This window comes from Capricornis sumatraensis, chromosome 1 (assembly GCF_032405125.1).
Source record: "Capricornis sumatraensis isolate serow.1 chromosome 1, serow.2, whole genome shotgun sequence".
Classification (NCBI taxonomy): Eukaryota; Metazoa; Chordata; class Mammalia; order Artiodactyla; family Bovidae; genus Capricornis; species Capricornis sumatraensis.
The window spans coordinates 73,474,724-73,488,597 of NC_091069.1; the positions used below are offsets into that span (position 1 = coordinate 73,474,724).

General features: G+C 38.7%; 1 protein-coding gene and 1 pseudogene across 17 annotated transcripts in view; one reads left to right on the forward strand and one right to left on the reverse strand.

The window, feature by feature from the left end:
* Positions 1-13,874, forward strand: part of NRXN1 (neurexin 1) — a 1,215,464-nt gene that overhangs the window by 316,049 nt on the left and 885,541 nt on the right. The gene's annotated exons all lie outside the window — the stretch shown is intronic.
* LOC138078538 (protein mago nashi homolog pseudogene) lies at positions 6,048-6,486 on the reverse strand (annotated as a pseudogene).

Below are 13,874 nucleotides of genomic sequence, written 5' to 3' on the forward strand. Positions count from 1 at the left end.
TGCTGTCTAGGTTGGTCATACCTTTCCTTCCAAGTAGTAAGCGTTTTTTAATTTCATGGCTGCAATCACCATCTGCAGTGATTTTGGAGCCCCCAAAAATAAAGTCTGCTACTTTTTCCACTGTTTCCCCATCTATTTGCCTTGAAGTGATGGGACATGAATAGTACGGACAGTATGTGCTTTCTTATCCCACCTCTATTCTGTTCCTTGCTGTTTCCCTAGATACCTCTTTTGTCACTTCTATCATGTCAAAAGTGACCCTGATTTCCATTTTATCCTGATTTTACTGCATAAAAATGTAGTATGTTAGAGTAAGGGCAGCCTCAATGCATGATTCTGCTCCCCTTCTAGTCTGGCCCTTTTCATTTAGGAAAGCCCCACAAATCATCACAGAGTGATTTGGCCTAAGATTTAAGAACAATTGAAATATTTCTGTTGTTGTTTTTGTTAGCTTATATTTAAGCTAACAAAATAACTTGGCCCATTTGAGTATATCTGATTTTCCTCAGGGGATTAAAAACATTCGTTTTTCCTCAGAGGAAGCAAGAAGATGTTGCTTTTCTCCTGGTTTAAGGCCTGACATTTTATGGATTTTCACTGGATCTAGAATGCTAAATCTAGTTACAGTAGGCAATGACGATTCATCCTATCATGTTTGCCTCACAGACAATGGCCAGTGGGTTTTTACCATCTGAAGACAAAAAGAAACAGTTCCTTAGGAAAGAGTTTGGTGCTTCAAAATGAAGCTCTCTGGCTTTGTGTTTGTGGTAAATGGGATACAGAACGTTTGAACGTGCACTACAGACTTGTGTTCACAAACCGAATTTAAGAGAAAAGGGAGGATGTATTCACTATTTTATAGATGAAGTTAAGTGACTTTTAAGGATCACTGCAACTAAAAGTTATGGAGGTGAGATTTCTAGGCTAGCTTTATTTGGATTGTATCATACTATATAAAGTAAATAAGCTATAACAAAGTTTATAGTCACCTAAAATATAACTGCCACATGACGTTATCTGGAAGGCTATGACTGGGAGACAAAAAAAAAAGCAAATCAGTCAAGGAGAGGATGAATGTGAATATGATTGTGAAGAAACAAGGAAAAGTTTTCCACCCATTTGAGAGTAGGTCGATTCCAGAAAGGTCATGGTTTATCTGCATCAGTGGGAGATACTAGTGAAAGTTACCTGGTGCAAGACAGGAAATGCTTTAGACAATCATAACATGGACTGAACACTCACAGTCAAGACAGACAATGAAGATTTTTGAAGTGACTTGTCAAATGAGATCACTATTTTACAAATGTCTTGTGTTCAATTAATAGCTGACGTTTCAGTAGAAAATAAATTCCTGTTTCTATATAAAAACAACTTGACATTTTTCAGTAATACTTTTTAATGAGCGTTGCTCTGAGCTATAATATAATGAAATTTGCTTAAAAGTAGAACAGGCTGGTAATACTTGGCAGAACTTAGAAGCATATGGTAGAACAGTTGTGATTCATTGGCGAAGGCTTTCAGTTTTTGGAAAGCTAGAGGCTTTCAGCATAGTGGACTGCATCTTGATATTCAGTCCCAGAAAGGAACCACAGCAAAACAATATGCTTAAATCACATTAGCCTGATATATATTTAAATCATTTTCCCTTTGAATTAATGGTTATAATTACAGGCTATGTTCATACTGCAAAGTGAAATAGACAATTGAGGAAATTTTCCTGGTAATTCATATTCTATACCATTTTGTAAGAAATATAGAAAATTGTGACTTTTTTGAGGGCAACGAATTGATTGTTTGGGTTAAGAAAAAAGCAGCTGAGTCTCCTCACTCTGTGTTAGTAAGTGTAGCATAATGAATTTAGTTTCTTACAAATTTACTTTAACTTTTTTTCACTATGGTAAGAATACTTACATGAGATTTACCCTTTTAGCAGATGTTTAAGTGTGCAAGATAATATTGTTAGCTAAACTTATTTTTAATAAATAATAAGAGAATATATGTATATGTAAGTTAAGCTAGACGCATGCTATAATAGTAAAATCACTTAGAAGCAAGATTAATATCTAGTCAGAAGATCAATGATCCCACAAGTAGGCCTGATTACCAAAACACCAAATGGCATTTCCTTTATCTTTTTATAGAGAGAAGGCTAATTTTGTTTTTATAATTTAAGAAATCTCAAATGAACAGTGCATGAATCACCTATTTTCCTTTTATGGTATATTAATTCAATATGTTTATTAAAGCCATTTATTCTCCTGTAGTATTATTTTATTCTTCAATTAAACCAGTACATTAATGCCTTTAGGAATTCCCCCTAACCTCAACTTGTCATCATGAATTTATTGAAATGTAGCAAATGGTAAAATAATGAGCTGCCAAACGGCTTCCTTTTGGTTTCATTAATTTATGTTTGTGGCTTGTCAGTCACACTCTATATACAGCTAGAAATTTGCAGCTGAGAAGAAATTCTCCTACTTAGGGATTACCTTGTCAGACTACATGGAACATGATATAATCATTTTATTCTTTTTATTCCCCTGCTTCATCAGTCTTTATAAAGTTTTCTGAAAACATGCAGTTTTTCCTACTTTAACCTTTTTGGATACTTATTTCCTTCCCTTTTTGAGTAATCTCTTATAACAGCTTCAGGAGGGAGATAAGAAGAGTAGAGATAACTGGAAATGGTCATAATAATGCTGCTAATAATAACAGTCTATCATGTGAAACTGACGTGTAAGTGGGTGACGGAGCCCCTGGTGTTTCACTGCCAGGCTGGACTACAAACGAAGATGCACTGAGAGGGCTTAGTTATTTGTCTGCTGTCCTGACTCTGTCGTTTTCTCTTCTCCTTTTGTGTTGGCCTTAATGGAGGGCACCTCACATCTCATTTGTTTTTGCTGGAGCCTTCCCTGTTTAACATGCTCAGCACGTCTACTTCCCATTGCCATTTCCTCAAAACCTGTTCCTCTCCTGTAAAGATATATAAAATCATGAGAATTATACCATCTCAGGCTTATTTTATCCCTGCTTCTTATTTTTGTTCTACAAGCTTAGCCATCTTGAAAACCCTAATAGAGTCTTTCTTTCTCCCCCCAAATATGAAAAGCAGAAGGGAGAAATTTTACATACTTTTCACCAAGTTCAAATAATATTAAACCTCTAAACTTTTGAAGTGTATAAGTAAGTTATTATCAGGATTAAAAAATATGCTTTTTGGATATGCACTTTTTTTTTTCCTCAGATGAAGTGTAATAAATAAACCATGTCAGATATAATAGGATTCAGTTGAATAATATTTCTTCAAAGAGCAAGTAAAGATGGTTTTTAAATTAGAATTAAATGCATCTAATTAGCAGTTATTATATTGCTTAATTTGGGGGCAGTTTTAAGGAACAGGCAGTCATTTACATCACATGTTTTTAAACAAATTGTAGAGGAATAGAAATCACTAAATTATTACCAATTCTTTCTAGTCTTTAAAAGGTTTCTAAGTGTGGCAGTAGTCCCTGAATTTTCAATGCCTCCCTCTGGATCCTGGAATAAAACAAAATGGATGCCTTGGATGAACCTGCTATTTGTCCACTTTTATCATGGCGTTGTATTTAATAAGCCTTTAGTTGAATACACATAATGGGGAGAAATCTGTTCTGAAATTTAAATTAATGAAAGCTTTTCACAGTGGCTTCCAATAAAAAATTTAGGCTTCTTTTCAGAGCACGGGTAAGGATGGGAATTCTGATTAGCCACACAATGTAGACTGCTTCGTGATTCATCTCTGCAAATCAGCAGTTTGAAATCCTATAGTTAGCATCGGTTGCTCTCCAGTAAGATTTTATGAACATCAGCTTGTTATTTGGCAAAAAATGCAATGTCAGTTGTCCAGACATCATTTTTTCTCAATGAGCACATGTTCATATGCTAAATAATCATAGTACTAAATCAATTACATTATTATTTCCATTGGCAGAGGTTAATACCTTGTGAGGTATATTTACATCATCAGAAGGCTAAACTTTGTGAACCTGGGAGCAAAGGAATCATTATACAAATGGAGATGAAAAATAAGCCAGAGAATGGGTGTTTCTTGAGGATTTGGGTGCCCTTTTACCTATTTTAGGAGAAGGAAATGGCAACCACTCCAATATTCTTGCCTGGAGAATTCCATGGATGGAGAAGCCTGGCAGGCTCCCATCCATGGGGTCGCAACGAGTCAGAAACAACTGAGCAACAATGGCTCACTCACTCATTCACTTAGCTATTTTAATTTATATGAGTTTATGTTTTTGGCTTTCTTCATAAAATAATTCAATTGAGTTAAGACTAACAGAGCTAAAAGGGACTGTTTGTCTGAATCAACATTGTAACAACCTCTGCATAAACCAGTGCTTTAACAGCTTCTGTGTTCAGGGTAACTGTTCTGAAGTGGGAAAGTTGGTTTTGATTTCATTAGGAACTATTTCCTGTTTCTTACTGTTTGCTAGGCACCATGCTGGATGATACAGAGTATCTGTTGCTTCACCCCTCAGAACAGGTCTGATGGGCCTTCTCTTAATCATCCTGGAGAAGCAACACCTACAGAAAGTTTTGCTTAAGTGATTCATATTCTAAGTTCATCTTTCATCTGGAAAATGTCTCATTGTTCAATGATTATTTTTCCTCTGCTTTCTGGAGAAGGATAAGAAGGCTGTTAGAAAGCTTTGGAGAGATTCTTCCACTCTCTAATACTGGAACCATCACTGAAACTGGGGAGCATGCGCACTTTTCCATACCTTTGTACAATCAAGGAGCACTGACCATGTGCTGTTTCAAGAGCCTGTACTTACAAAAGGTGGTATGTGAGCTGGACCCTATTTCTGCCCTGAGAATTGCAACCAGTGCATGTTTGCTGGCAAGAGTTTGTTATTTTCCATTCAAGCCAAAGTGACTTGCACCAACAGCTAGGTTTTGCTGCTATCACTTGGAAGTTTATTTCCCCCAGTGTCTATTCAAGCCCTCCTTTGGGAGAAGATGAAATTCTTCTTAGACATTCTCCCTAGAGAATTCTTTCTTGAAGAGGGTGCACTTTGCTAACTCAGTCCCACTTTCAAGGGAAAACACAAATTTATTCATTCACAACTGTGAGTGTATATTATAGTGTTCAATGGGCTAAATATTCAAGTTTTGCTGTTGTTCAGTCGTCCAGCTGTGTCCAACTCTTTGTGGCCCCATGGACTGCAGCATGCCAGGCCTCCCTGTTCTTCACCATCTCCCAGAGTTTGCTGAAGTTAATGTTCGTTGCATTGGTGATGCTGTCCAGCCATCTCAGCCTCTGATTCAAGTAATAAGTAAATATTCAAGTAGTAAGCTATTATTTATTTAAAGCAATGTAAGCAGTTCTTTAAATGTGACCAAACATGCTTGGAAAACAATAAATTCAATGAGATGGTTCACTAGTATCCTCGATTCAATGGATATGAACCTTGGGTAAACTCCAGGAGATGGTGAGTGACAGGAAGGCTTGGTGTGCTGCAGTCCACGGGGTTGCAAAGAGTCAGACACAACTTAGCAACTGAACAACATCAGCAACAAGGCTTTCCCAGGCCCAGCTTTGCACAAGTAAGAGACTCATCTCTCAGAACCTTCAGGTAGATCTCAGATGCCATGGTGCCACTGCCATCTCCCACCTTTACCCTCTTCTTAAATCAGAATATTTTCTTTTGTCTTATTTTTTTCTCCAAATGTATTCTTATTATATAACCAGAAAGAGTGAATATAACAGAGAAAGGGCCAATCCCATAACATCATTCATGAGGGAGTATCTGTCCTCGACAATGCATTTTATATATTTTGCTTTAAGAAGCATAGTTGTTGAGTATGACATTCTGAAGATTTATTTCTCATTCCTTTTGAAGTTAAGTTAAAACTGCTTTTTTTGGTTACACATTTATTAAAGACAGTCATTTATAGTTTATAAAGAATATTGCCCTTATATACACGACACTGTCCTGATAATGGTCCTTGAAAGCAGCTACTCACACCCGCTGATGTCAACACCAGTATTCAATCTAGATTGGCTTCCTGTTGAAGTGTATCCAATAAGACCATAGAGCAAACACTTCAGGTCCCAGGGAAGATGATAAAATACCCATAAGTTTTCTGGATCCTTGGATTGATTGACACTAATAAGGGAACCAATTTTTGATGTTGGGAAAGAAATGTGTTCATCTCCAATGACGATTTCAAGCTTCTGCTACTGTACTTGGTTAGGAGGAGGCCAAAAACCATCATCCTCTTTGGGAATGTCAGTGTCATCAGCTATTCCCTTCAGTTCCTCCATCACACTTTTATGTACATAAGCTTGTTTTCTGATCATGACATCATTTTTATAATCACTGCTATTGGCATATCTTGATTTCCATCAGGTCAAAACTTAGACTCTAGGAATTCAAAGCTTAACTTGCCATTGTGACCCATCCAATAATGCAGACATAAGTCCCTCTCCATGTCTCTGAAAGTTGCTTTTAATTTCAAGGAAATCTACATTCACTTAGGCTAGCTAAATAGCACTTGTATAGCTACTTTGGTGGTGGTTAGAAGAGCCACTTGCATAGGAATTTTGATAGTTGTGCTGGAATAAGGAAACATTAAAGCAAAGTTGGGAACACCAACTTTGCTCAGCCAAGCAGGAAAGGAATATTTTGGGTTGCCTGCCTTGCCTTCTTTTTTCCTTTTTTCCTATGTTTCAACATTTAGTGGCTACTTATGAGAAAAGAGCACTCCAATTTAAAGTGAAATTTTAGAATTCTTAATTGGTGGTAAATAATTGAAACAAACAAAAAATGTATAGTTAAAATCTAAAGTAAAACTCTAGGGAAACCACCAAAAATTAAATAAATAAAAAATGATTACTGGTCAGAGAAGGGCCCTGAAGTTTATATGAGAAATTTGGCCTTAAAACACTGTAGACTTCTGTTATTGTCACCTGTCATCATCGTCATCATTATTATTTCAGTTTGTATAAAAGTTGTTGACAGTAGAATACGAACTACAGTATCTTGTAAGGTCTCCTGTCCCAGGGTGTGGCAGTATAGGTCACACTCCCAATATCTACTCACATCTTAATTCTGCTTACTAACAAGATGGAGGAGACATGCTGGCAATGATTGTCAGTGATGTTAGGGTGAAATCTTTCATCTTAAAATATGAATCTTAAGAGTATGCCTAAAAAGAAATGAAAAAAGCAAACTGGCTGTCTGAGGAGGCCTTACGAATAACGGTTAAAAGAAGGGAAGCAAAAAACAAAGGGGAAAAGAAAAGATATACCCATTTGAATGCAGAGTTCCAAAGAATAGCAAGCAGAGATAAGAAAGCCTTCTACAGCAATCAATGCAAAGAAATAGAGGAAGACAAGAGAATGGGAAAGACTAGAGATCTCGTCAAGAGAATTAGAGATACCAAGGAAACAAGATGGGCTCAATAAAGGACAGAAATGGTAGGGACATAACAAAAGCAGAAGATATTAAGAAGAGGTGGCAAGAATACACAGAAGAACTGTACAAAAAAGATCTTCACAACCCAGATAGTTACGATGGTGTGATCACTTACCTAGAGCCAGACATTCTAGAATGTAGAGTTATGTGGGCCTTAGGGAGCATTACTACGAACAAAGCTAGTGGAGGTGATGGAATTCCAGTTGAGCTGTTTCAAATCCTGAAAGATAATGCTGTGAAAGTGCTGAGCTCAATATGCCAGCAAATTTGGAAAACTCAGCAGTGGCCACGAAACTGGAAAAGGTCAGTTTTCATTCCAGTCCCAAAGAAAGACAATGCTAAAGAATGCTCAAAAGACTGCACAGTTGCTAGTAAAGTAATGCTCAAAATTCTCCAAGCCAGGCTTCAGCAATACATGAACTGTCAACTTCTAGATGTTCAAGCTGGTTTTAGAAAAGGCAGAGGAACCAGAGATCAAATTGCCAACATCTGCTGGATCATCAAAAAAGCAAATGAGTTCCAGAAAAACATCTATTTCTGCTTTATTGACTATGCCAAAGCCTTTGACTGTGTGGATCACAATAAACTGTGGAGAATTCTGAAAGAGATGGGCATACCAGACTACCTGACCTGCCTCCTGGGAAATCTGTATGCAGGTCAGGAAGCAACAGTTAGAACTGGACATGGAGCAACAGACTGGTTCCAAATAGGAAAAGGAGTACGTCAAGGCTGTATATTGTCACCCTGCTTATTTAACTTATATGCACGATACATCATGAGAAACGCTGGGCTGGAGGAAGCACAAGCTGGAATCAAGATTGCCGGGAGAAATATCAATAACCTCAGATGTGCAGATGACACCACCCTTATGGCAGAAAGTGCCAAAGAACTAAAGAGCCTCTTGATGAAAGTGAAAGTGGAGAGTGAAAAAGTTGGCTTAAAGCTCAACATTCAGAAAACGAAGATCATGGCATCTGGTCCCATCACTTCATGGCAAATAGATGGGGAAACAGTGGAAAGAGTGGCTGGCTTTATTTTTCTAGGTCCAAATACTGCAGATGGTGATTGCAGCCATGAAATTAAAAGATGCTTACACCTTGGAAGGAAAGTTATGACCAACCAGAGACATAACTTTGCCAACAAAGGTCCGTCTAGTCAAGGCTATGGTTTTTCCAGTGGTCGTGTATGAATGTGAGAGTTGGACTATAAAGAAAGCTGAGCACAGAAGAATTGATGCTTTTGAACTGTGGTGTTGGAGAAGACTCTTGATAGTCCCTTGGACTGTGAGGAGATCCAACTAGTCCATTCTGAAGGAGATCAGGCCTGGGTGTTCATTGGAAGGATTGATGCTAAAGCTGAAACTCCAATACTTTGGCCACCTCATGCAAAGAGCTGACTCATTGGAAAAGACATTGATGCTGGGAAAGATTGAAGGCAGGAGAAGGGGATGACAGAGGATGAAATGGTTGGATGGCATCACCGACTGAATGGACATGGGTTTGGGTGGGCTCTGGGAGTTGGTCATGGACAGGGAGGCCTGGTGTGCTGTACCTTGTGGTGTCGCAAAGAGTTGGACACGACTGAGTGACTGAACTGAACTTAATATCATTCTGTCTTTAAAACTTTTAAAATTGAATCTACCATTCAGTTTGAGAGTGGCATCAGATGGTGTGCTTAAGATGTCCCTGTTCCTTGCCTACTTCAATCATTGATTTACTGGGTAACCTTGGCCAAGTTCCTTAGTCTATCTGACTTTCAGCTCCCTTATTTGTAAATGGAAAGATAGCTTCAGATGACCTTTAAGGCTATTTCCAGATCTTGAATATCATAAATTTATAAACTAATTCATGTAAATGGCCAGTTAGATTGATTTCTCCATTAACAATTATTTACTTAAGGTCCCAATATATATTCAGTCTAAATTTGTCATATTATTCCTCTTTCTGGATCCTTTAAAGATGACCTAGTTTTCTGTTATATCTGATGTGATGATGCTTTGATAGATATTTATTCTGAGCCCCTATTTCCTCCTCCCAAATGGTTTCTGAGGCTGGGCAGCTGCTGAGGGTTATTCACTATCTCCTGGGAAATCATTGAAAACAAGAATGCAACCAAGTAAGGACATGGGATGCCAATAGGGATCAAGTTCTGACTCTTTCCTCTGTGGCAAAAAAAAAAAAACAGGATTCTTTGACTTTTAGACTAACATAAATCAGGGCCTCAGAAACCAACTAGTTTAGTTCCATCCATGATGCAGAGTGGATTGTTGTGCTACACCTTTTTGAAATGGGCTACTTCTGAGGCTGCTTGTAGCATCTTTGAACAACTATAGCAGTAGCTATCTCAGATAAAATATATAAATTTAGCCATTTTAGAAATCTAATGTGTATCAACATAGGTGGTTGGTAAAGTATGTGGAAGTAAATATAAGAATGGATTGGGAGATTTTGAAAAACATTAGATTCAGAAACCTGTTTTTCACAAATCATCAATTCCTGGCATCACTGTCAGTATGCCTGTTTGTCTTGTCTATCTGTGAGATTGAGCTCTCAGGAAATTTTCTTTGTTGAACTTTCAGCGTTTGACACACTAGCTGTGTTCAACTTCTGCAAAACTGAGACCAGACACTCACTGACAATAGATGTTACCTGAACCCTTGTGGCAGAAAGTGAAGATGAACTAAAAATCTTCTTGATGAAAGTGAAAGTGGAGAGTGAAAAAGTTGGCTTAAAGCTCAACATTCAGAAAACAAAAATCATGGCATCTGGTCCCATCACTTCATGGCAAGTAGATGGGGAAACAGTGGAAACAGTGTCAGACTTTATTTTGGGGGGCTCCAAAATCACTGTAGATGGTGACTGCAGCCATGAAATTAAAAGACACTTACTCCTTGCAAGAAAAGTTGTGACCAACCTAGATAGCATATTGAAAAGCAGAGACATTACTTTGCCAGCAAAGATCCGTCTAGTCAAGGCTATGGTTTTTCCTGTGGTCATCTATGGATGTGAGAGTTGGACTGTGAAGAAGGCTGAGTGCCAAAGAATTGATACTTTTGAACTGTGGTGTTGGAGAAGACTCTTGAGAGTCCCTTGGACTGCAAGGAGATCCAACCAGTCCATTCTGAAGGAGATCAGCCCTGGGATTTCTTTGGAAGGAATGATGCTAAAGCTGAAACTCCAGTACTTTGGCCACCTCATGCGAAGAGTTGACTCATTGGAAAAGGCTCTGATGCTGGGAGGGATTGGGGGCAGGAGGAGAAGGGGACGACAGAGGATGAGATGGCTGGATGGCATCATTGACTCGATGGATGTGAGTCTGAGTGAACTCCAGGAGTTGGTGATGGACAGGGAGGCCTGGCATGCTGCGATTCATGGGGTCGCAAAGAGTCGCACACGACTGAGCGACTGAACTGAACTGAACTGAAGCAGTATATTGCTCAGCGAATTGAAAAGTTGTATCTCTGATTTGGGGGTCTCAGGACTCAATCAGTTAATTATTTTTATTACCCTACAGAAATGTATATTTGTCAGTGGCATCCGTACTCCAGTTTTAAACATTTGCCTGATTAGGTGCACCAGTGAAACAGGTGATTCTTGGTGAGAAGCTATCAGTTACTGCAGACTTCTCCAGCTTCCAAACTAAGTGTGTCCAAACCAAGGAAACCGAAGGAGGCTTGAAAACTATTTGAAGGATTTGGGGATTATTTATAATTTACCGTGGTGCCTTTGTTGTATTGATTACAACTTTCTCGCTTACGGGGATTAATTAATAGGACTAAATATGAAAGGCTGCACACTAATGTCATTAACAGGAGCCATAATTACAGAACATAATTGCCAATAATTCTTCAATGGTTGTTTCAGTAATCAGATTCTTTTGAGGTTAAATGAAAATCAAATAGACATTTTATTCATAGAGATAGTAGTAATAAAATAATGCATAATCATACTTGTTTTTAACCTCACTGCTGCTGCACCATGTGCCAAAGGAGGCCTACTGTATGTTCAGGAGTAGTTGGGTAGGCCAGGATGGGGTGATGATTGAAATTATAGCCTTTGGAGTTAGAGAAACATGGATGCTAGTCTTGATTGTTTAACTTGACCTCTGACAACCAACCCCTGCCAAATCTCTGTTTCTCATCTTTTAGTAAGGGCAGTGCCTCGCTGATGATATTGTTTTTGAAATTAAGTGGAATAATACTTGTGAAATCTTTAATATCATGAATGGTGCATAGTACAGTTAAAAATAAAAGGCTGTTTATGGTCATTGCAGAGGCAGTAGTGCCCAGCAGCAGCCCAGACGCAGCTGATGATATGTAGGAAACAGACTCTTCGGGCTCACACCCTTAGCTGTGAGCCATGGGTGCTTCATTTCTCTTCTGTAAAACAGTGCTAGTAATTTGTCTGCCTGATAGAGTTGTTCATAGGATTAAATGAAGTAATGTGTATAAAAGAATTAGAAGGGTAGTAACTAAAAGGATTGGTGTTATTGTTGTTGTCGTTTAGTTGCTAAATTTTTTCTGACTTTTTTGCGACCCTTGGGCTGTAGCCCACCAGGCTCCTTTGTCCACAGTGTTTCCCAGGCAAGAATATTGAAGTGGGTTGCCATTTCCTTCTCCAGAGGAACTTCCTGACCCAGAAATCAAACCCTTGTTTCCCGCCTTTGCAGGAAGATTCTTTACCAATGAGCCTCGAGGGAAGCCCCATTGGTATTATTACTGTTGTTTTATTATCATTATTACCTGTGTGGAAAAGCTCATTCATGGATAATGAACTATAGAAAATTACCAAAGAAAATTGAATCTTGACATGCCTCAAGAAGAGTTATTGAAGTTTGTTAGAAAGAAAAGACTAGATGTATTAGCTGTGGCTTCACTGGCTTTGAAATAGGAATCATACCTGGAATATCACCATATAGATTGGCTTGGGGTAAGATTAAATGGACTTGAAAGAGGACCAAGGAAGGAAGTGGAACCCTCAAAAATCCAGCAGATATAGTTGATTATCTATGATGTGCCCCAAAACAAGAGAAAATAAAAAGGGAGGCATCTATTTCCTCCATACATTGACAAAGAGATCTATAGGAATTGGGGGAACATCATCCCCAAATGTGAATGTCCTTGGCTCCCTTCCTGTTCTCTCATTTGCCTGGTCCTCCCCACTCCTGTCCCAACAATCAGGAATATACCAAGTAAACTCTAAATGCCAGGGAAGAAATTCTTCAGAAGACAAAGCTAGAGGCCAAAGTCCTGTATACAAAGCCAGTTCTGAGCTGTGGTCATCTTTTTCTGATCCCTGTGAAACCTAGATGATCTATTGCATACCTTCTTGTGCTAGTCTCTGTCTCAATCAGCTTTGAACACAGAGCATGTGAGAGTAGTCTATGAGTGGGGTTCATTTGTATACTTTAACATACTTCCTGGAATTCGCTTTCTTTGCTTTAAACAGAAGTGTGAGCAGACTCCAGCTACACTGAATGGGTTAAGGAAGCTAACTGGAGTGTTCAGCTGTTCTCATACCTGCTGTTTTTTTTTTTTTTTTTTTAACTCTGCTTTCCACCTGCTGCCTTCATCTATCTTCCCCAACAGGGTATTGATCAGCACTTGAAATGGTCTTTCTCACTTCTAGACACTCTGTGCAGATACTGTAGGAGTAAAGGAGAATACTGTCCTGCCCTTGAAAAGCAGTCATTTTAGAACTGAGCTTTAAAAGCCTCTGATAAGGGAGATGATGCATAGCAAAGCTCTAGTGGCCATGGAGGCCTCAGTCAACAACAACAAAAGGAAAGCCAGCCCCCAGTCTCTGAGTGGACTGTTTCAAAAGTACCTTTGTGAACTAGTTGCTCGAAACTCAGACATCACTGCTTCATTGCTGCAATGAGTTCCCAGAAGTCTCCTTAACCCTTAATGTCCCTGAGGCAGGTAGTATTGTGCAACCACCATTGTTAAAACTTTGTCAAACTGGCAAAGTCCAATTATAACGTTAGATGCCAAGATAACATGATGTAGTCGGAAATTGAATGGGACTCCTTTACGGTCCAATCGCTGTTTGTTACTCTTGTGATCTGAGCAGGAGGAAGCTGAACTAGAGGGTTCCAATGATAGTGAGAGGAGAGGATCCTATAATCTTGCCTATGAGCTTCTTAGTTGTCACCGTATCTCTCACCACCATCTGTTAACCCTTAGGTGAGTAAAGAATGACAGGCTATGCCAAGACAGAAAGAATAAGGCCATGTTCAAGTTAGATTTGAATTCCTTAATGTAAAGAAAAAGTGAAGAAAAGGAAATGAAAGGAATGGAAGGCATTCAATAGAAATGGCTTCTATAGAGGGAAAAGTTAAGGCAGTTCCTTTCAGCTCCCAGAGGGGCATCCATAAATGTAAAAGTGTCTATCAATGACTGAG